Raw genomic sequence first — 3641 nt, 5'->3', positions numbered from 1 at the left:
TTTCCTCAGTGATGGTCACTCTCTTACCTCCAGCTAATGACAAGTGTTAGTGATTCAGCCCAAACACACTGGCATCACACTCTCAATGGCAGTGATGTAAAACCACAGTTTCTGAGGCTCCGCTCTTATTTCTCATTTAACTTTGTGAGGTGTGAGCAAATAGTTGATCAGATTTCACACGGTGACTCTTGCTTTCCCAAAACAGCATTTGCCAACCTAGGAAAAAAAAAAACTGCTTCTGACAAGGAAAGTGCATCATTAGATTGTAGCGATGAAGAAGTTATTCAGTGAGCAGTTATTACTTGCCAAGCAGAAGTACGTGACCGAGCTGACTTCACACAGTGTATTCTGTCTCTAGGGCTTACAGTAGATGGTGGAGTAATTCATAAACAACAAACAATGCTGGAGAAAAAAAAACAAAAAACAACAAAAAAAAAACAGAACAAAGTATGGAGTGTATTTGGAATCATTCTACGACTGTGCGGGCTCCATGTGCTCACTGTTTTTATTTTATTTTGTATTTTACACGTTTTTCAGAGGGGACTCTGTATCTGTTGAGCTTGGTCAGGACTTCCTGTGCAATATACTTTATAACTGTATCAATAATAAATCTGATTTGAGTTGTTAACATTTTTATCCATTTTAACTGTGTCATACATTCATACATGCGTTCAGCTGATTCTAAGGCTGTATGGATCTGAGCTGACTGTCAGTCAGAGCTGCTGTCATGTGCCCCCTGATGTGCCACAGCTAAGGTTTCAAAGGCTAAAACATGCATGTTCTGCAAATAGACTGTCTGCGCCATGGGGTGGCAATCCACCAGCCCAGGGGCCAGATTTGGCCCCACAGATGATTAAATAAGGTCCACCTACGTTTTAAGAATTTGTGAATAACTTGGACTAGTTTAGTTTGAGTCAATTTTAGAGTAAGGCTTTGAAATCAGGGTGCTAGAATTGCTTATTATTAACACTTTAGTGAGAACCAACAGTGCTCTGATGTACTACAGCACACCTGAGACACAAATGTTCCTGCGTAAACCCAAATGGTTGGACTTGGTGTTCATTTGTTAATCTTTTGTGTAGTTCTCTGTGTTTGCACACTAAACATGCAAAGCAGTGTGAATGAGAGGAGACTGAAAGATGAGCTGCTCTGCCTGTTGGAGTGAATAAAGGAGAAATTTATTGTTGCAAACGAAATCTAAAAACCTAATCTAAAGTTTGACACCCCTGCTCTCCTCTGTGCACCATGTGTCTGCTGTAAAAGGAAAGCCCCTCTAAATAATAAGCCTTTGAGTAAATAAGAATAAGTAAGCATTGAGCATCACAAGGACTTGTGGAAGTCAAAATAAAATGGCACTAAAAACACGAAACTAAACTAAAACAAAAAAACTTGTCGTCCTTTCTCTGTGAGACTGTACAACTGTAGTTATTTCAGACCTCATTGAATTTGTTTATGTCTTATTTCTACCTCTTTATCTATGAAGTGTGGTCTCCTCTTGTAGCTACTGTACGATGCCTTCAATGGTTAGCAGGTCTTTGAACCCTGCAGTCCCCCAGTTTCTGCTTCCTGCTGACGTCCAGATAGCTGAATCTACCCCAGCCAGCCTGTCTGACAGCCCTCACCGTCTCCTTCAGTGGGTACTCTGAGGCCATGGTGCCACCCAAACCCCCCAACTGACTATCAGACTAGTTAATGGCACGTGTGCGGCTGCTTTGGGACGAGGGGGGTCCCATCATTAGGAAGTGTCTCACCCTGAACCCCAGCTCCAACCTTCGCCTCTGCTACCAGTAGCGGCCTGGCAGTTTGTTCCTGTCTGTCACCAGCCCCGTGCTATAAAGCCAGTGTTATCTGCAGTGTTAAGTGCAGGCCACAGACGGAGGGTCAGCTTAAAGTGAGGCAGCAGAGACACCCTGTCCCGCCTGGCCCCACTGCACACAGGAAGCAGGGCCGCACTGGGTCCCTCTGTCTGGCCCCGGAGCCTGCCTCGGCCAGCAAACGCAGGCGCTAATGCGAGGAGACACTCAGCCGAACGACTCTCTAATTTCCCTTCAGGACTCAGACGATCCCACTGGCCCTTGAGAATCAGACTGAGGATTTGTTCAGAGTGATTTGTTTTGTCTTGTCCCCCCTATCCCTGTGCAATTCCCTCACTCAAGTTCTAGGTCTCAGCTCCCAGCGTTGTTGAGGCCACTGAAGTGGGGATTTGAGAAAAGAGGCATTAAAGGAGCACGAGCCCGCAGAGGATAGAAGCTGTGTAACTTCAACTCAAAGTCACCATTTCATAGCAGTGAGAAACTTTACGCACAGGCTTCATGCTCAGCAGCAACTCCTCTGAGATGAGTGGCAGCTTTTTCGAAAATGCAGGGTTTAATATGCGCTGCGTATGTTTTGTGGTGCCCGTAATCTATTCATCTGCCGAAGGAAGTGATTTTGTGCGAGTGGCCGAGCCTCCCAGCCTCAGTGCGTCATGTTTGCAGACCTGTAGCTTAATTCCCTTCCAACTGGGGTTTAATTGAGTGACTAATACATGCGCCGTTAAAGCCCTGTGAAGATAAACTGCCATAGCTGACTGCCTCAGAAGTCTGTTCAGAAATTAAACAATGATGCATCAAGCTGGTTTCCTGCTGAAACTTGAATGATAATGACGCTGCAGTTTGAACTCCGAAGCTGTGCTCAGGATGCCGTGTTTAACTTTTAAGTTCCTCCTGAAAAACAACTGTTATATTCTTTCTGTTAAATATTCAAAAATAGAAGCTTTTATTTATTTATAAAGATTTTATTCGAATGTATTTTGTCACGTCACTTTTTCAGCTAAGCTGCAGTGGAATAAGTGAGATAACACTTTAATTACACCAAATCTGTAGAACTGCACAGTAAAATGCAGAGACAGGAATGATATTCGGCTGCTGTGATAATTGAATTTCCCAAGCATGGGATGAATAAAGTTTTATCTTAATCTAATCTAATCTAATCTAATCTAATCTAATCTAATCTAATCTAATCTAATCATACAGATGGTGAGTTCAAATGTTCTGTTTGGTGTCCTGACACTTCGTGACTTTTCTTTATTTTAGGGAGAATTGCTTAAAAGTGTGAGTTTGAGCTGTTTCAGACATGTTTCAGAAGTCTGCTGAAGAAAAGGACACATTACCTCTATTTGGGCTCTCACAGACCCCCGCTGTAAAACATGGTTATACCCAGTGGGTTTTCATTATGCTTTATCACTGTTAGTTATTTTGTTCATAACAGATCTAACTGACTCTTAATTCACTATTTAAACAACAAACCGTATTCTTTGCCTGTGAATGACTGTATGGCCAGCAAATGTAATACACATTTGTGCATAGCCTATACAGGATATAAAACATAACATAAATATCTCCTTATAATAGTAAAGCGTTGTGATAATTTCTGTGTTATGTCACATTCACCAAATATGCAAGCTCACTTTGTGGCAAAGCGAAGGGTTAACACTGCAGTACTTTTTTATATATTTGGCATTAATTTCCCAAATCGGGATCAATAAAGAAGCAGTCTAAAGTTTAACAGAAGAACATGTGCACATATACAGCAGCAGTGTTGGGTGCAACTCTCATGTGTCTGCAGTGTTATATTTAAGAACAATTTAAGGTATTTACCTG

This window comes from Chaetodon trifascialis, chromosome 13 (genome assembly GCF_039877785.1).
Source record: "Chaetodon trifascialis isolate fChaTrf1 chromosome 13, fChaTrf1.hap1, whole genome shotgun sequence".
In the NCBI taxonomy this organism is placed as follows: Eukaryota; Metazoa; Chordata; class Actinopteri; order Chaetodontiformes; family Chaetodontidae; genus Chaetodon; species Chaetodon trifascialis.
Note: the sequence above shows the minus strand (reverse complement) of the source record.